Genomic DNA, 21825 nt, shown 5'->3' with positions numbered 1-21825 from the left:
AAAACAAAGTAAAATTTGACGTTACATGAATATCCATTACAATAACGATTATGTTAGAAATATATTCACCAGTGAGACTGTAAATAAAAAATATAGACCTAAAAAAAAAATAGATTACTGAACTGCCGTTTGATACTAATTTGTTTTTATACAAAACAAAATTTTTGAAATTTTCAAATCTATGAAACTCTATTGGAAATTTACGTACATGAATTTTACATATTTAATAATATTGTAACAGGACAAGTATAACGGATTTCTTCCAGTTAACAAGAAAGAATGAGAAAATAATAATTAATAGAAGAATTCAGAAAGAGAAAGAAATATTTAACAACGTTATCTCAGACTTTTTCTCCCGTTTTCTCAGACAAACAGGTGCGTTTAACAATCTGTTCTTTGTAATACAAACAATGGTACCTCTAAAAAGTGTTATTCGACCAGAAGGGTTACCGAACCGGAATAAGAATTTATGGGAAAACGTAAGACCGCGGACGATGAAAATTATTACGCTTCAACAGTTAAGAGATGAGACAGGTACTGGTTCTGCAAGCCAAGGGATATAAATACTACCAGGAAGCAGTGGAAAAGTCAGAAGTTCTGATAGGCCGTTTTCGGTGTAGTCGTGATTTAATTTAACAGAGTAACGTGATTAATAACAGAGTAGTTTCGCAATCCACAGTTTGACGCGGTTGCTATAACGGCGATATCAGCAAGCGTGTGGTAAGAACGAGAGAAGGGTACGTCACGAACATTCCACTGTGGACAATGACTGAATGCAGGATCCAACCGGGCTGGTCTAGTTGTGAACGCGTCTTCGCAAATCAGCTAATTTGGAAATCGAAATTTCCAGCGTTCTAGTAAAGGCAGTTACTTTTATACAGATTTGAATACTAGATCATAGATACCGGTGTTGTTTGGCGGTTGGATTTCAATTAACCATACATCTCAGAAATGGTCGACCTGAGATTGTACAAGACTACACATCACTTACACTCATACATATTATCCTTATTCATCTTCAGAAGTAATACCTGACGGTAATTCCCGGAGGCTAAACAGGAAAAAGGAACGAGTAACTGAGTGCAGGAAATTGTTCGGTGTTATTGGTAAACAATAGTGACTGACAGTCACTCCATTCAAAGAGTGTAGCGTGTTTCTATAGCAGACAGCAAAAGTAATGATATTTTCAGAAATTGAATTGTATGAACTTTAGACTTTTCTAGTGTTATCTTGTTGATGTTGTTAATATTATATATTAATATTAGCGGTCATTATAACGCTTTTAGTAAATTGGACAGTGTTCTGGTTTTTATAATTTAACTGTCTTTAAACAAATCTTTTTCTTATTTGAATTACTATTTCGTATTGACATTATTATTATTGTTGTTATTATTATTCTTTTTGTTATTTTATTTTCTATGTTATTAAAGTAATAAATTTAATTTATAATTTTTTTTTTTTAGTTTTTTGTTTGTATCTCAATATATTGGTAAATCCGGGACATGCGATAATATTTACCAATAGCTATAAGCCTACTCATCAACTAAGAATATTCGGAAAACAGAAGCAGAATCGTAGTTTATATACGAAGGTTTGAGAAGTTTAAAGCATTAATAAAACCTGAGACAACTATAATTAAAGCTACATATATAATTATTATTCTTAAAATCGTAAACATTTATGAACGTCATCATTGTTACTTTTCCGAGACTGAGGAACCGACAAAGAGTGATATCAATAGGACTGACCGTTTCTCAACCCCAAACAATTTCGTGAACGTATTAATGACGTGGTATTTTTTGTTGACGAAAGATCATCATTTGACAAGAATTAGGCCCAAAGAAGATTTGTCACTTAGTTTTCTTCAGAGTATAAGAATGCACGAATATGTATTATTTGATGAGTAGAATTCGGCGTTTGTTTGTTTTTGAGAAATTTTATTCGATGAATAGTAAAGAATAAAATTCTACGCTTCTTCATTTTTAGTTATTAGTTGGATGTTTTTTGTTTAATCTCTTTGGTTTATCTATACCTGTTTAAATTGTTTCCCTGAGATAGAGTACGCCTTTTCCAAATGGTGTAAAATAGGTAAAACTCGGTTTTAGTCATTGGTTTTATTAGAAATAACAGTCTCGTAATAATACATAAGTGAAAAATGATGCTAGTTGGCGGAGTTAAAGCCGCTCAATTCATACATATATATCAGTTGTATATTCACACATTGAATTGTATATTCTATTTTATGTAATGTATTACAATTAATTTAATCCTCAAAATAAAGAATAACTACTAGTTATAAATTATATTAATAATGCTTCCAGAATAAGTTGGTGAGAAACATTACAGGGCGCCGTGGTTTATACGGAACGAAGAAATCCATAACTATCTGGAAAGTGCCTTATGTCCGCGAGGAAATCATTAGATATGGCTCACATTACAAACAACGGCTAGGTAATCATGTGAACTACCTAGCTCTGAATCTCCTAGAAAACAGTGATGATGCCCGGCGACTCAAACGCCTTCGCGTGCTGGACCTGGGGGAATCTGAGTGACTCTTGGGCTTGGACGACTTCTCTTAAGTAATGAGCGTCTTCTCTATGCCTGATGAAGAACCTAAATTCCTTTCATAAACAAATTCTGTTACTGTTTTTTTTCCTTTATCCTTTAATATCATCTGATTTTTTTGTTTGGGTTTTACGGATGTTAGGTTTTATGAAGTGAATCTGTTCAAGTGCATTTATACAAATAAATACTGTCTTACATATATATATATATATATATATATATTATCTTACATTTATATTACATTTTAACTGTTTTCTTATGTATGTATGTTTTATTGAAGGGATTTACTGGAAACTTCTCATCAAGCGATTATTGTAATTCTATTTACTTATGGTTCCTTCTTGCAACCGACTGCAACCGACTGTAAATAAACAACTTGTGATTAAAAAAAAACGTATTGATCGTATTATTAAACAAAAAAAAAATACATAAACTTTATTTTCTTTAAAAATATAATAAAATTTCAGTTAAGTTTAAAATTAAATAAAATCCAAATTAAGAGGTTTAATGATTAATGATAAGAAAAACCTTGCACCAAAATAATGTGATAAGTATAAAAGAATGTACAATAAAAACACCTACTAACACATAAACACACTTACACAAGCAAGTACAGTTCGCAGTAAAGAAGGTATGTAAGGGTGTGATAGAGAAGGAGTGGAAGAAGATTTGAGCAGTAAATCGTAATAGAGGTGGCGATGGCAATCCACGCGGCCCACTTGGTGTCTGAGCAGAGGCTGGCTTAAATCCAAAAACCCACCCACCTGGTTATAGCAAGAAGAATGAGAACCGACTGTACAAGTTACTGCTTACAACTCGTCTTCCATATCTTTTATGGTAGTCCACAATAAACTATATTTATAGTAAGTTATAGACATTATTGTATAATTACTTCTTACACGCTTATGATATTAATTATAAATTACAGCTACTCCGTATCTGTATTTATATGAAATTAATATGAAAATCCGTTTTTTACATTACAGATTACTTGAAATATAACGACTCGTTCTTTTAGAACAACGTGTTTCTATCCAAAGATTATTACATTAATAGAAGGCAATCTGAAGTTTTAAACGATGAATATGAATTGTTCATTTTTAAACAAATTTTAACAGAAATAAATTTAAAAAATAAACACAAAAATGAAATTTTATCATATTTTTTCAAATTACACAATTTTTGAGATATCTAAGGGTATACATTTCACTCAGGTTTGTTTACTTTAGATAATTTAAATTACTATGTATTTAGACTGAATTTTTTTTTTTAATTAAAATATCTTTAGCTGCGTGCTTTTCTTTTTAAACAGTAATGGAAATATATTAAATACTTCGAAGAAAAGAGAAATATCATAAAATGTGAGACTATATTTCACATAGTAAAGGTAAAAATATTCTGACGTGAGTAAAGATTATGAATTAATAAAAATGCATTTAACTTGTACTCGAAAAACAATAAAGCAATCAGCAAAAAAAAAATGTAACACTTTTAAATTCAACAACTCTAAAGTCCGGCTCAGTACTAAAAAATAAACTCTCATCTTAAGTCGTATCACTTTACCACTAAAGCAAAATAGAAAGTTTTTGGTATTTTTGTAGTGATGCATACTTCCTCTGTTGGATACGGATTAAAACTCCGTATATTACACTTAACAGCTAAAGAAGAAAATTTAATTTTTTTTATTTAAGAAAATTCTAATGTTTTATTGTATTATTTTTATTCCAAATGAGTGGGAAAATTGATACAATTCTAGTTTATTCCACTGTAGATATTATTAAATGATTTGTTTCAAATTATAAATATACCGCAGATATACTCTGATAATACGAATAATTTACTTAACAAATAAAACATAATTGCTACACAAATTATTCCTCAAACCTAACACAATATTTTCCTCTGTTACTGTCCTCTCTTTATTAAGTTAAATATATCTGGATTAGTAAAAATAAAGGGTTAGATATTCCCCTTCACAAAAAGGTCATACTTATGATGAAATATATATACAAATATTTACATGGTGTATATATATATTATGGTGCATATATTTATATGGTATATTTACATGGTACATATATATATATATATATACATACACCATGGATCACCAATAAAATCAGACTGACAATTTTTTTTTTATTATAACGTCACAGCAACTTAACAATCTGATCAGCAAGATAATTGAACATTAAGTAAATAAGATCTATATTTAAACTAACATTAAGTAGTCACAAACTCTTTATTTCTTTTTTCTTTCTTTTTCCTGTTTAGGCTCCGGGAATTACAGTTCAGGAATTACTTCAGAGGATGAATGAGGATGGTATGTATGCGTGTAAATGAAGTATAGTCTTGTACAGTCTGAGTTCGACCATTCTTGAAATGTGTGGTTAATTGAAACCCAACCACCAGAGGACACCGGAATCCACGATCTAGTATTCAAAGTAGTAACAGACCCAGCGACTGGTGACTTAAAGATAAAGACGAAATGAAAGAAATGAAACAGAAGAGCACTCCGTACAGCCAGATCATAAAGTCATCTAATTGAAACTATAAGGCAAACCAATATTATTGTTCCTTAGCAATTTTGAAACATCACTGGTTGTGTTATTCAATAAATTGACCCCCAATTAATTCTGATGACGATCCAAACAATTTTGATAACATAGGCTGGCCAAAGAGATTTCCTGCCGAACGGTTCGCAACTTAAGATCATTATATATATGAGGCTAATGCTTTTATACCAGGGTATGTTTAGCATTTTTCGCAATGTTTTTGTCTGGTAGCGTTCAAGTATGCCATAACTGGAGTTGCATGCTGTATTCTACAATTCAAACCCGTAAGTCCAAACAGGCTTCAAAACTGATTTATAAATCGATAATTTACTTTCTATTGAAAGGCGAGATCTATGTCCTGTCAGCGAGTACTGACAGTAACTAACTTTCCGAGTCTTTTTATAGGTCAGTTCTCTAAAATAATTTTTTGCAATGTGAAATATTTTAGCACATAATTGATATGCAATTATTAGTTTTTGTATATCTTATTTTCATTAACTAAAATTTAAGCTAAAGTAAAAAATTGCATTTTTAAATATATAAATCTGACTGGAGTGAGGTAATTTAATTTAATTTCGTACAAAAAGTTAAGCAATAATTGCCAAGACCTAGACAAAAAATTTTAAGTAAATGGATTCATCGGGGTCAACGTTCGAACGAAACCACTAGGCGTATTCGAATGAAGATTAATTATAGTATTATTAAATAAATTACAATATTATTTTAAAGATTTCATCATAAATTAACACAAGTATTTATATTTTTTTTTATCATAAATTTATTAACCACAGGTGTTGGTAAGTATAACAAAAATGTATTAAAAGGGGAAGATAAAATTTTGCTTGTATAATATTAAAAATGGGAAGAAACATACAAATAAATCATTTTTAAAAACAAAATTAAAAGTGCTTTGTAATTTATAACCATAATATTTTGGATTTATTATTCAATATTATATAAATATCCATTTTTTTTTTTAAACAATTTACTTTATTTATTACTAGTACCTTACTGTTTTGGCAGTGATTATAAAAGTAATTCTTTCAGATCCATAGTGTAACATGAATTTTATTCATTTCATTTTTCTTCTTTTTTTTAATTTCAGAACATTTCTTCAACTATTACCATAATCGTTACTACTGTATTACGTTACAGCAGAACAGGGATGAAATGGTTATAAAGACAGAATGAAATAAGAGCGTTTGCTGATGTAATAGAATGGTATACAGTCTAAAGGCTCTGATTACATTATAATAAAAGTTATAATAATAACAGTAAAGAAGATGGCATAATAAAGTTGTGCTTGAACATCTAACAACTTTAACAACAAGGTCGGTAGAGGAAGAACACTCTCTGATATTAAAACCATTTATCTCTCTACCTTAACACTATAACAAGTGTGCACGCACACAAAGATACATCCTTATATTATAACACACATCTCCACATAAATACACAAGTGCGCTGATAAATACCATATAAAATTACAACTAGTAGAACAGTCTGAAAAAACTGGTTAAGGCCTTGGCAGATTATTACTTCTTTCACTTAGTCACACTACCAGATAATAACTGGCAATTGTGAAAAAAGGAAAAAAGATTTTCAATAAATATTAGATGAATTGAATGAAGGTTATATGGTCTACTCAAAATTTATACGTACGTAAGGTAGTAAGTGAAATTAATTCTTTGAAATGTCTTTCATTACACTGTCCTATTTTCTTTTAATTATTAAAAAATAAAGAATTCTTATTTCCAAATTCCATAATACAATTCAGGAAAACAGCGTACCATATGCCATACAGTAAATATAAATTTCTATGAGTTTAAATGAGAAAAATTAAATTTTCTTTAAAAATATATTTTTACCTAATGGTTTAAGATTAGGTAAAAGCTTGTAACTGTAATAATATTTAGGAAATCTGTTCCTACAACAATAGATTTTCAATCTACTTAAGAAGTAAAATTATTATTAAAATATATACATTTTTTGCTATCATCATAAATTTTATATCGAGTACATTTATCTACCTTTCTTAGCTTCATCATAAATAAATCACCTGTTGACGCGTTTCGAATATATTCCATTTTCAAAACTCGGTGTACACAACAAGCTCAGAGTAAAGCGGGTTTTGAAAATGTTACGACGAAGCTAAGAAAAGTAAATAAATATACTCAATATAAAAATTATCTATGATGTACTTCTCACGTCAAATTATTTATGTGTATTTTAAAGAGGATATTCGAATTTAATGTGTAGAAAAATTCTTAGTAGAACAAGAAGATTATTTCCCTGATTTCAATATCCAGATATTCGCTAATTAATTATGTTTAATCAGCTATATAAGAAAATTCATTTTTGTACCTGCCATATATTGGAAACTTATTTTTGGAAAAAATGTATTTAAAAATTTAATTTAAAAAATTTTCAAAATGTTACACAGCCTCAAAAAAATGATTGAAATAGTAAAGAAAATTTGATTGACTTACTATCTAATTTACAATTTCTAATTTGCCCCACTCAAATTTTTACAACCTTAAATTGAGTGTAACGACTCGACCAGTCTTTATCAGATTCTCATATGCACAACTTCAAATACACTACTGCAGCATATATAAATTTCAGTGAAATTGATCTAGTAGTTTTGGAAATTTTTGAGCCAAATGATTTTATAAATAGGCCTATAAATATATAAGGATACCGCAATTTAAGTGAATGGTATTTTCGTACTCTTCATACCTCAAAATGTAAAGAAATTTTTTTTTGACTTCCACTTACACCTTGCACCCGAAAATAATACCGAACTTTTTTCGAAAATTCGGTAAAAAATATTTTTTTTTTACAAACCATTACAAACCAAACACATCAACAAAATCTATGTAAATTGTTCAATACAAGTTTAAATGTGATTCAAAAGAAATGTTTATTTCTCTCAAAATAATTTTTACTCATTAATAATTTATTTTCAATTACTATATTTTCACAATAATAATTAATAATAAATCAATATATTTAAATTTAAAAAAAAAGTTAAAAAAAGAAGATGAAGTCGGATGTGAACCGATATGCCTTCCCCTTGTAAGACCCAATATTTTATTAATTAAAATTTTATTTGGCTATAACTCTGGAACCAATGAAAATAAGTACCGCTATGAAATATCTTTGAAAAGCTGTCAGTGAGGGCTTATTACTTCAATTAAGAAAAAGTCAAAAATCCAATTTGTTTGGATTTTGGCCTTTTTTGGACACTTTTGGCCAAGTCGATTGCAATCAAAAGGGGAGGTGGACAACTAGATGATACAACAGTCCTAAATCCACAATTTCAACATCCTACGGCTAATCTTTTGTACATACGTACAGTTGTAGCGCCGACACTAGTCAAAATGGATTCAAAGATGGTCAAAATGGATATTTCCGTTGAAATCTGAAAATCGAAATTTTCCTTTACTTCCTACAAGGAGGTAAAAAGAGTGGATGGAATGAGGAGTTGAGTATGGATTGAAGATTTAATAACCAGGCGGTTATCGAATTGTTGTTCAATATAATTAACGGTACAGAATTATAACTGCATGTGCTAGTATCTGACTATTAATAAATTTGCACATGGCTCATAAACTTCCAACTAAAGTGATGTTCTAGGCCAACCTTCTTCGAATTGGTTTGTTATGATGCTGCAAGATCCCGGGTTCGAATCTCGGTTAGGTATGGCATTTTCACACGCTAAAAAATTGTCATTTCATCTTATCCTCTGTTGCAATACCTAAACGACGGTCCCGGAAGCTAAAACAAAAGTTTTAGCAATATTGTTCGGCGTATTCAGGTCGTTACCTAGTTTGAAGGTACCTTCATAGTTACGATGACCGGGTATGTGATTGAGAAGGGGAAAAGGAAACAAAATAAAATAACGATAAGTCGTTCTGCTAGTGCAGAATTACGCAAGAATTTTTTAAATATGTTATTAATTTCAATTACACGAACTAAATTCTCAGAACTAAAATTATCATTATTAAAATTATTATTATAATTCTCAGAACTAAATCATCTACAAATTTTTTCTTAAACTGTATTTTTTATTGGAAATTTAAGTTATTACGTTTACGCCAAACATGAAAAAGTGTGCTTTTTAACTAGAATTGTTTTTTGTTTTACAATATTTTTTTTCAAAAACTACTGGAGATGCAGTTCCGGGATCAATTTTTCAACTAAATACATAATAAACTACTATTTTTTTTCTATAATTTCTGTTCGTAAAGTTTTAGTACATTATTTTACAGAGAAAAGAAAGAGGAATATGAATGTCAAAAGCCGTTATGAAATATTTTATATAATGGTAGTTATGAAATAATAAAATAATTTTATATTATATTGGCTACTTTATGAAAAAATACAGTGATGTCAATAGAATAATTGAATTTTACATTAATAATCTCATGATTTGTAGATTTTTTAAACTAAAATTTAATGAAATGTAATTTTTAGTAGTCTTTACAAAAGTGTAAGATTCTTAATTTTTTCTAAACGTATTGTTTTAATGATTTTTCAGTTATAAATAAGAATAGGACGCATTGATTTCAATGAATTAATTTTCTATTATAAGAAATATCAGTTGTCATCTTGTTTAAACAAAAGGAGCCGCCTCAGTAAAAAATAAAAGTATTAATAATTACTTGAAAATTGATTTTCCGTCAACTGTGTACTCAGAGTTTCATGAAAGAAATACTTATAAAGAAAAAAAATAATAAAGTAAACATTAAACAGCATAATGAAAACTGAAACACTTAAAGAGTATTAAAAATCATAAATAAATAAAATTTAAAATCATGAAATTATTTTATCAACATATATTGTAAATCGAATTACAACAATTTTCTTAAATGAAATATTCGAAAGCATCTTTTGTAATATAAATATTATCATGAAAGACCGATATCTGGCAAATGCTGATATTCTTTGTTGAATGTCGACACATACAAAATACGAGGATGAAAGACCGAAATATTTTCTTATTATGACCTTCGATGGTATATTTCGATAAACACAGATAAGATTTGGGGGGGGGGGTCGAAATGAAAACTAGAAATTAAAATAGAAATCACCCGATACCAATCTCTAAGGTAAATAGATTTGAATACTAGATCGTGGATACCGGTGTTCTTCGGTGGGTTTTTTTTAGCACCTTCTCAACAACCATTTGTCCTCAACGCAGTTTCTGTTGCTTCAGCAACCGTCCGACCCACAAAGCCCTCTCCAAGAGTTGCTTTCACATCTAATGAAAAGGTCGGCTGGCCACCACTGCAATACCAGGTCATGGATATCCTCCTCCAACACTCCACCTTCAACGCGTTCCAAAAGCCTTGTATACGCCATCTGTACAGTTTGCGAGGCCGTCTCAGGTACATCTCGCCTCAGTAAAGCGCTACACAAAGAGCTCGAACCTGTCAGCTCCTCTGTACGCCGCATCAGCTCCGTCAGCAAGGAGGAGCAATCCTTGATCTTTAATTTGGTGGTAACGTTCGCTGCTATGAGTTTCACTAACGTCTTAATATATGTTCCAACCTCACCCAGAAGACGTTCAAACAGACAAGGCTTTCCCTGAAGCGGAACATCCCTCCTTGCTTATCACTGGGTTTCCCCTTCAGTTTCACACTCTTGCCCGCCAGGTCATCCCCGGCATCAACAGACGGCTTGTCAGACAACATCTGAGTTTCAGTCCCAGCCGAAGGTAACTCTTCAATGGAGTCCCGAAGGCCACGAAGCTCCCTATCGAGCAGGTATCCTACGGACCCCTCCACGGAGACTAACGAGCCCACGCTGTCCGCCCTGCTCTTTTTTCACTTCTTTTTGGCGGGGAAGCCCGCAGCCGCTGCTTAGACATCGCCTTGGCTGGCGGTAGCTCCTCACCCCTATTCGTAACCGTTAACGGTATCAATACCAGGGCCAAAATAGGGCCTATCGTCACAGAAGTACCACCCTCACATTCGTCAACACCATCCAAACCATCATTGACCATTTATTTGTAAAATAAATCTTTACAGCATTTTATAAATATTCTGTACATCCTTATTGGCATTTTCTCTTTATAAAATGCTGAAAATTTGATTAAATATTTGTATATATGCGGAAATCTGCATAAATCTGTTAATTTACGCAGAAAATAAAAAGGAAAATTGTAATTGACGAAATAAAGAAAAAATATTAGGCTTATTTTGCCATCTTTCATTATAATTGCCCAAGTAAGCAAGTGAAATAAACAAATATACTGGAATCATATAATTAGTACAATAACGTAACTTTCATTCCAGAAACCACCAAAAAATATAGCTTTTTGCCAACACTGTATAGAAATTTGAATATAACTAAACACTACCACAAAGCACCTAAGGGGCATTAAATTATGTGAAAAAATGTAAGTACTTTTTTATTAAAATTTTGACATACGGGAACCATAAGTTCCCTATCTCCCTGTATTAATCGATTATAACCAAAAGTAAATGACATCAATGATCCATACACAAAAATTATCATGTCAAATTTCATCCAAATCGGTATATCAAGGCTTAAAATATCAAGTAAAAACACTCCAATGAACAATATAACAGTACATCCTTCGGGAATTATTCATCACTAAAATTATATATTTTATGTGGTTAGACAGGGTCATCAAAAGTCAAGATATACAAACACTCCACCATGAAAAATTTGACCTGATTTGCATACGTTTCCTAATAAATATGCATAGTTATGCAGTATAACCGAAAAAGTAAAATTACACATAAAAATTAGCTGGTTTAAAAAAAATTTTAAAAACCTAAAACGAAAATTATAATTTTCAGTAGTCTGAATGGTTAATGTAATGAATGAATGAGCTACATAATAAGTTTCTGTTTTACATAATTCAATTTCCGGGTATGGTCTAGTGGTTAACTGGTCGTCGTAAATCAATTGTTTAACAGCTGATTTTTTAAGTCTTAGGCTCAAATCGTAGTAAAAAGGTTTTTTTATACGGATTTGAATTTACTAGATAGATACCGGTGTACAGGGTTCAATTAACTACAGGTCTCGGGAATGGTCGGCATTAGTCTGTACACGACTACATCAGATTTGCATATCATACATATCCTCATCTCATTGTGTCGAGGGGGGGTTGCATATTGTTTACAAATTGAACAGATTACAATACACTCATTGGAAAATAAAAATAAAAATAAATACAATTCAAAAATAATATTACAAAAATCTTAAAAAAGTTTTATAAACTTGCTTAATACTTTTTTGTCATCTTTTAATCAAATTATTATCATACATTGCATGAGTTTAATTAGTAGGTTAATTTGGATTTCAAAAGATAATATCATATATTGAAATTTCTAATATGTTTATAAAATATCAACAAATTATTAATCAAATATTTACTACTCAATGTAACAAAATAGTGAAGTATTTGATTATTGAAATAAAATTTTAAATTAACAAAACTTTAATTGTCGCTTATATACATTTTATAAATTTACCCCCGTATGGAGGAATGTTTGCAAAAGAATAGCGTTGTAACACCACCATAGAAACTGTGCAAAATTTTATCAAAAGGCAATCTCAGGATGTATATTAAATTAAAGATCCAATATTTGAGGACAAACAAGAAAAAAAAGCATTGTGAGTTAAAGAAAAGCAAGTAAAAACATTATTTATTAACATTATACAATTTACAGAAACTATAATAATTTTATAATTTTCTAAATATAACTTCAAATAATCTATATAGAAGTTAAAAACATTAATAAAACCACGAATCTTTTCAGCCGACATCATAATATTTTAACGTTGAGAAACCAAATAACTTATTTCTTTTTTTTTTAATATTCTTTCAGAAGTTTATGATTACATTATTTTTAAGTGAACTGATCGAAAAAAAGTTATTTTAAATTAAAGTTATATATTAAGTTAAAGTTTACATTATTTGTATCAGTACTATTATTACGTAAAAAGAATTCAATGATGAATTAAAACAGAAATGTTGAATTGATTGTACGTCTGGCTGTCTTTTTGTTTCTACCCGTCTTATAGCTCTCTGTGTTGACACTGAGGACTTTGAGACCTCTGTAAATACACTAGCAGATTGCTGATGCGATATCTGAAACAGAATTGCTATCTCCACTAACTCGCTTTCTCTCTATTATGTTCGTTTCCTTTTCTATTTATTTTTCTTCTTTATCATCTCTTTATCAAGCTCTTCTACCTCTTCTTTGCGCTTTTCATTTGTCCTTTTGGGAATAGTAAACTGAACCAGTAGGAAACCCCCTTTTCCATAGTAATACTTATATTACTGTCTTACTTGTACAAAGTTCTACTCTCTCGCACTCGGTATCTAACACGTTTATATCTACCTAAGATTTTCTTTATTCCCCTCCCTCTTTCTCATCCTATTCATCACCTACCATCACATGCACACTGATTCATACACTTTAAATCAACCTGTTTTCTCTTATATTCATGAGTTATGGTAAAAAGTAGAATATTTATATCTAACATCATATAAAATAATCAAAGTAACTGTTATCATTTTTATTGTAAAATACAATACAATATTCTCTTCGATTCTCTTTCACTGTGTTTTTACGAACTACTTTTATTGACTAATTTCTATTCATATAAATATATACTATATTTTTAAGTTATAATAATATTTTCGATATAACCTGTTGGTATGAAAAGATATATTTATTTTTATATTAATCAGTAAAACAACCATAGATGTATGAGTTTAATTATTAAACTTTAAAATATTAAGGTGAATCTACTACGTATAACTGTGTATTACCCGCTGGGTTTTTATACATGAAATAGCTGAAACAATATAGTATGACCGATTGTAACCGGTGAATCCAGAGCCATTTATAAAATAAATTACAACAAAATGTACTTATTCCTATCATTTATTTATTCAATTAGCATATTTTTAGTATAAAATTTACAATTTAGTACGAAATAAAATAAAAAATAAAAAAAATTACGGAATAAAACTTTTGCATGTTATAGCGTTACTGGTTAACTTTCATTATTTCTACTGCAGGTACATTTATTGCTATAACTTATTCAGACAAATTTTCATAAAACGTATTTAAAATCTGTTTATATCCTAACTGAATATAGTTCAGATTTTAAACAGAACAAAATTCGTAGGTTGTAAACATACTGAAGTTAGCATATCTTTTAAATATTAAATGTAAAGGTATGAGAAAGGAAGAATTGGAAATGTACCTATGAGGTAAATATAAAAGAGATGATTACTGAATAAATAAGATAGAATACCATAATATATAAGCTACGCTATAAACATAGAAATTAGTTTTAATTAAGGAATAATTAGAAAATAAGCTGTAAAGAAATAACAAAAATCTTGACGTAGGAAACTTCCTCAATACGAATATGTTCAAAATTACATCATTCTATTGTAAAAATTTAAAAAAATAATAAATACGTTTTTTAAAAGAAGAGAGAAAATAAAAATTATATATTTCATAATGAGAGTTTCTAAGCACTGAAATGGTTTTACAAGATTGAAAAATACTAAATAATGTTTAAAATTTAAATTATTTTTCCAAACTTACATTGATCTAGTTTTACTTAATATTTTATTCATGAGAATTTAATTATATTAATGTTTTAAATTCAATATTTAATCCGTACTTATTAATAATTTTTTTTTAATTTTAGGCTAGCTAAGCTCAAGGCCCAAGGAAGGGGATCAAGGAAAAAGCCTCCCCGAAGATTGTGGTTACTGCAATCGGACGATCCTTGGACAACGGTCGAGTACCGGCTGATTCTTCCACGAAGGTACTCCTTACACAAGTATCCAGGAGAATTATCTATAAATAGTCCTTTTCAGGACCAGCCAAGCACGGAGCACCCATTAATCCCAATTGGTAACAACTTACGGATATGTCACTTGAATATTGAATCGATTTCATCAGCTAAGAGTCAATATCTCTCACGTCTGATGCTGCAGAATGTTGTGGCAATACAGGAGACTCATACCAGGGATGACACAGATCTTTACGGAAGAGGAAGATCATATGGATATGTTCTGGTTGGGGCCATAAATGCTGAACATTATGGCATTGCTACATATATCAGGTCCCATCTCACCGATTACAAAGTAACTTATCAAGACAGAACAGCGGATGTGTTTGTTTTAGCTGTGGAGATTGCCGGCACCACTGTTGTAATATTTACAAACTTCCGCAAGTCAGTTGGCCAAATCCCCCTGGATCCTTCAGTCACCCAGTTGTGTATGTTCGGGATTTCAACAGCAATAGCCATGCCTGGGGATATCAGGAAGAGAACAGAAATGGAGTTATTCTGAATGAATGAATGGATATTTACAATATCCAGCTTGTGTACAACGCTAAAGATCTAGAAATCTTCAGATCTGGTAGATGACTGACGATTATTCTCTTGATTTGTGCTGAACATAACGACATGACACAACAAAAGGTCATCGGGTCTTTCCCACGCAGCCAGCATAGACCAGTCATAATTCATTATGGTACTGAAATTCCATTAGTCATCTCCGTCCCTCAACTTCGATAGAATTTTCGGCTTGCGAAATGAGAACAGTTTCGGAGGGATTTTGATAATACTGTTCAGTGAATTCCCCAAATTCCATCCAATAATGAACGATTTGTGAAAGTTAATGCCAGGAGATGTATTCCACGTGGTTTTCGGAAGGAGTATATCCCTGGATGGTCTCAAGAGTGCAATGAGTTACATGCGGAGTATCAAGAATCCCACAATGACACAACAGCTGATAACCTCTTGAGAACTATCAATAAGAACAGAAGAGAAAAATGGCATAAAACAACTGCAGGACTCAACTTTACGCATTCTAGTCGAAAGGCCTGGGATCTTATAAGGAAGGTTGGTACAGATTCCTTATAAGGAAGGTAGGTTGTCAAGTACAGTCACGTGTGAATGCCAATGATGTTACATTCAGATTAATGAAGATCTCGAAAACTATAATAGACAAGGTGCACACAAGAACCGTGAAAAATGAATTGTACATAAAGAGGTCCCATCTGAAACCTCATCCAGACTATTCAGGTGACTTCTGCATTGAGAAGCTTAATACAGCCTTGCATATGCTGAAGATAAATAAAGCTGTTGGCTTTGATGGCGTATATCCAGCGTTTCTTAGGGCCATCGGACCTAAACCTAGATTGTGGTTCATTGAATTTTTCAATGAGATTCTGAGAACTGGAAAGTTGCCGAAGCTTTTCAAACAGGCTAAGGTAATTGCCATCCTGAAACCAAGCAAAGACGGAACTATTGTTTCTCACGACCGACCAGTATCGCTACTCAGAATGACCTATAAGCTACTAGAAAGGCTTATTCTAAATCGCATTCAAGAAACCATTGATAAAATCATCCCCGCGGAGCAGGGTGGATTTAGGATTTAGGAAGCATCGGAGCTGCTGCAACCAGGTCTTAACATTGACAACTCAAGTGGAGGCTGGATTTCACCGGGGTCTCAAATCGGCTGCAGTTTTTGTGGGTCTTACAGCAGCTTATGACAGTGTGTGGAGGGAGGGATTGACGTCGAAGTTTATTGAGGTCATCCCATATCAAATGTTGGCGTTTTTAGCGAGCAACATGCTCTCTGGCAGGCGTATTAAGGTGTTCCTGAACACCTGTAAAGGTTTAAAGGTGAACTTTAAGTAATAAAGTCTCTAAAAATAACTTCTTATAAATATCTGATTCTAGGAGTGTATTTCAAAACTTGAACTGCAGACGATCTGAACCCACCAAATTATTTAAATTACAAATTTCAAATTATTTACACCTTCACAAAAGTAAACAAGACAGTATGTACATTCGTATGGGCCACGGGTCCTCGGAAAAGAACAAGTTGATGAGGCTGGATTCAATTAGATTGAGTTCAGATGTGAAAGGTTTGCTCAACCGGAAGAAATACATCGATAGATTGTCTGTTGTTGTTTTGAACTCAAATAAGAACTCAATTTTTGCGGTTTTGCTTAAGTGAGATCCGTTACGGAATACTATGTGCGCAGTGAAAGTAGTCTGGTGATCATGTTCTTGTTAAAATATTTTTCATCCACTGTTTGGTGTTTATTACCTAATTACTTTGGAATAATTAATTTTATTTAAGTCACTGATGACTCTTATTGTTGGTATGAACCTAAACAACAATTAAAAGAAAAACTTAATACCACTCCAAACACTTCAGGACCATTAGTTAGAATTTTATTTACATAATAAAAATTTATGCAATTCATTGCCGACTTTTTTTAAATTAAAATATCTTATAATTATTTAAATAGATAAAAAATTTAATTTAACAATAACATTTTAGCATATAAATAATAATAGAAAATTGAAATATAACTACAATATTTTATATTATATCACAATAAATAATCAACAATTTAAAAGATAATAAAATATATAAATATATATATATATATATATATATATATATATATATATACACACACACATACATATGTAGTAAATATAATTTATTCTAAATGGTTTGTTTTATCAGTGGATAATAATAATTATTACAATTAGTATAATGTAAAAAACTCTCTATTTAGCAGAAATGATTACTGAAGTGAAGTACATTAAATATAAAACTGAAAAATTTTACCAGCCAACCATTGTAATTGACCAGATAAAAGTATAAAGTTGAAAATGTATTTACATCTCAAACTGATGAGCTTACAATAGAAAAAGCCTAACTCTGAACTACACAAAATTCTATATTTTAACTTTGTGAATATTTATTATAGAGTGAGTCGATATTTCAAAGTCTTGCCTACATTTATATAAAACACAGACACATATAAACGTATAGACTTTAAGTATTATAGAAAATGGTATCCTATAATCGCAGATTAATAAATTTTATAAAAAATAAAAAAAAATTTAAAAAAATTAGCTTACTACTTATTCGTTCACTTCGTAAAGTGCTTTTACGGAGAATTCTGATTCATCAATGACCTTTTTTAATTTATTCTTTGTACTTCAGCGATAGAGATAATGCAATTTAAAAAGAATACATTCCATGTACCATAAATCTCTACAAAAATTACTTAAGATAACAAACAAAAAGGAGTAAGTATAAAAAAAAAAGAATAAAAATTATTTTTAATAAAATAATAATAATACTTCAAATTAATTATTTAAATTCAGGCAAGATTAATTTTAGGCTCACTAAATTTATATACGTATATTAATTAAAAACAAAAATAAAGAAAAATTAATATAATAGAAATAATAAATTTATACATATTCAGTATAAAACTGTCAACAGCGTACTGCGCAGCTTTGATTTATTTTTGAAATGTAGCCTTTTATGAGAACAAAGTAAATGCTACTACTATGAGGGTCGTTCAATAACTAAAGAGTCAAATGACTGTAAAGAAAATTATTATTTCTTCAATGACAATGAAATTAAATTTTCTTTTCAACACAATTCCATACTACATTTAGAAACTTGTCCCATCGTTCTATGAGCTTTCTTATTCAGTAATAAAGAGTTGTGGCTCTTGGTATTTGAACGCAATTTCTTATATCGTGTTCTTGACCTGCTCAATGTTTTTAAACGCGATGTTATGTAAAAACCCTTCAGGAGGACCGAACAAATAAGAATCTCTTGTGCAAAATCGGACTTGTAAGGTGGATGTGGTAATACTACCCAATCCGACTTTTCAACACCTTCCCGTGTAGTGGCGGTTCACGTATAGGCACTGTGGAACTGCAACACCCCTATTTCCACTTGATATTATCGATAACATTTAAAATAATGATTCCTTTTTTCTTTAATTCTTTCTTTATACTTGTAAAATATATAATCCTTAAGCTTAATATCAATAGTCATCCCTCAGTTTATGAAAAAGATACAAAAATCTTTGTATGGAACTGTGCGCTTCATAGTTCCAGCGGCGTGGTGTTTGGCTGTTGTGCGTATGCGCACATAGTAAGCTGCACGCGAGGCTGTGTGGGAGAAAGAACACTGTCGCTCCTGTAGTGCCAGCCCTGGCGTGCTAGTGGAAGGTAGTTTTTTTTTTCTTACTCCGCGTGTGTATGGAACGTTCCTTGTTCGTTCCCTTTTATACTTTAGTTTGTGGAAGGAATATGAAAGTGGATTAGCTATTTTTTTCAGTAGTGATCAGAAGGTGGCGGAAAGCAAGGGCTCTTTGATTGCCAAATCTGTCTAAAAACACACTGAAAGGGCGAAAGAGAAGGTAATTAGTAAAAACTAATTATGTATTTGTTTGTGTACATATAAATTTATATTAAGTACCACTGGACTATAGCGTTTTTAAGCGGACAGTCCATTAAGTTATTATCTTATAATAGTAAAAAATATTATCTGTATTGACATTTTATTATCTATTCGGTTAAACCGAATACGGCTTTTAAGCACAATGAGCTTAAAAACCGTGTACCATATTCTTGAATTTGATAAAGTACAGAATTAGATTATTATCCTGCTTCCAGCTAAACTATTTGATTCATTTTTTTCGATTCTTTTATTTTATAGAAAACTTTAACCATGACCTTTTCAAGGCCCCAAAAAACTTTTTTGGAGCAGCACCCCCACTAATTTTTGCTACGAGCCGTCACTGTTCCCGTGTCTTTTGAACAATGAGCGGCGTGCGTTATTATGTAGAAGATTTACGCCTTTTGAAAGAGAAATGGGATATGAATTCCTTATTGCGGGTCTCACTTTATTTTCTAGTATTTTACAATGGTACTTATTATTGATTCACTCTATTACAAGTATTCACTGTACGTTGTTCTTCTAAATAATGGAAATATGTTGGGACGTTATAGTCCCAAAACACCGTTAGTATCACGTTACCGACTGATACGTAGGTTTTGAACATTTTTCTGCCGGGCGAACATAGATATTTCAATTCCGTATTCTGACGTTGAATTCAGGCTCATAATGATGAATCAAAACTTCACCACAACTTATTATAAAATCTAAAAAAGCATTATCTTCCGCTAAACAGTGCCGTTTATGTTCCGTACAGATTTGAACTCCGTTATTTTTATGATTTTGAGTCGACGGTTTTGGCCCACCTTGAACATGTTTTGCGTAAATTTAACTATCAAGAATAATAGAATGGAAAGTACTGATACGTTCATTACAAATTTACCAAATTTTTATCCGTCTCTTCTTGCAAATAAAATCATTATTTCGATTATGCAAAACGTTATTTCAAACTACTACCGGTCTTCAGATACGATGATTTGGCGTATTAAACTATCCAATCCACTAATGAAAATTTGTACAGTTAATGCACATTTTAACATATATCCGGGAGTGAATTTCAGTCAGTTTTACACCTTTAGAGAATAAAAATCTTATCACCCCAAGTTGTTCTTTCACGAGACATGTTTCAAGAGAAGCCAAAACTTTGAAATAAACAGAACTTATAATAGTGGTCATAGCCACCGAGCTGTTCTAGTGGTTAATTCGTCAATCGCAAATCAGTTGTTTAATAGCTGATTTTCGAAGCCAAAGGATCTGAGGTTCAAATCCTAGTAAAAGGTATTTGCTTTTATACGGATTTGAATACTAGATGGTGGATAAAGATGTACTTTGGTGGTTGGGGTTCAATTAATCACACGTCTCAGGAATGGTCTACCTGAGTTTGTACAAGATCACATCTCATTTACATGTAATACATAAATACCATTTCATCTCATTGGGCTGTAGGGGGGTTACTTATTTTTCTGTAGTTGAAAATGTTTCAACGTACACATTAGGAAAATAAAACATATTTCAGTTTATAGTTTTATGAAAGTTAGTTTTAAGTTTTATGAAAGTTTTATTTTGTTGACAATAAGATTGTATAATATTTATTTTACCATAAAGTTAGGGTTTTCTAAAATAAGAAAATTATTCGTTAACTAAGAAAAAAATGCTGATAAAAGATAATGATTTTATTAAAAAGAAGACAATAAATAAAACCAAAAATTGGGGAAAAAATAGTTTTATATATGAGATAGAGATATTCAGTTAAAACGTTATTAAAGCAAAAAATAAAAAACAAGAGCCAAATAATATCAGTATGAAGATGGATTAGAAAAAAATCGGTAGTAACTGGATTTAACCAAAGAATGATGAGTAATGATGGTATTTATTTTGAACAGTAAGAAAATGAAGATTCTATTCTGAAGTAGGAAAATTATAAGTAATTAAAAAAACGTAATTGCAACCTAATAAGCATAAACCATTATTCAATCCGCTCTTTACTATTTTACATAATTTTACACTCATGAATTTCCGGACGGATTTAGTGTCATTCAAATATCTAAATCTACTAAACCAAAATTGGGGTGCCCTTCCCATCATAACTTTTACCTAACAAGCTTATCTGACAACACTCTGACGTCATTTTACGTCACCTGGGGCTCAATTAAGCCTTGTGTGGTCCTATTCCCCCACCAGATAAACTTTACACAATATTCGTGGATGTTATTATGGCACTCAACCATAAAACAAGCCTCCAGATGGTTGTTATGGCAACGCGTAGGATAAACGACAACGTTCTTACGATTGGTCAAATAACGTAATATATAAGCATTATCGCGGTTCCCGGTTCGATCAGGATGTTAAAAAACATAAAATCTTTTTACAAGTACAATTTATTGCCCTAAATACATATAA

The sequence above is a fragment of the Lycorma delicatula genome, chromosome 6, assembly GCF_047948215.1.
Source record: "Lycorma delicatula isolate Av1 chromosome 6, ASM4794821v1, whole genome shotgun sequence".
Taxonomy (NCBI): Eukaryota; Metazoa; Arthropoda; class Insecta; order Hemiptera; family Fulgoridae; genus Lycorma; species Lycorma delicatula.
This window is presented reverse-complemented; position numbering follows the sequence as displayed.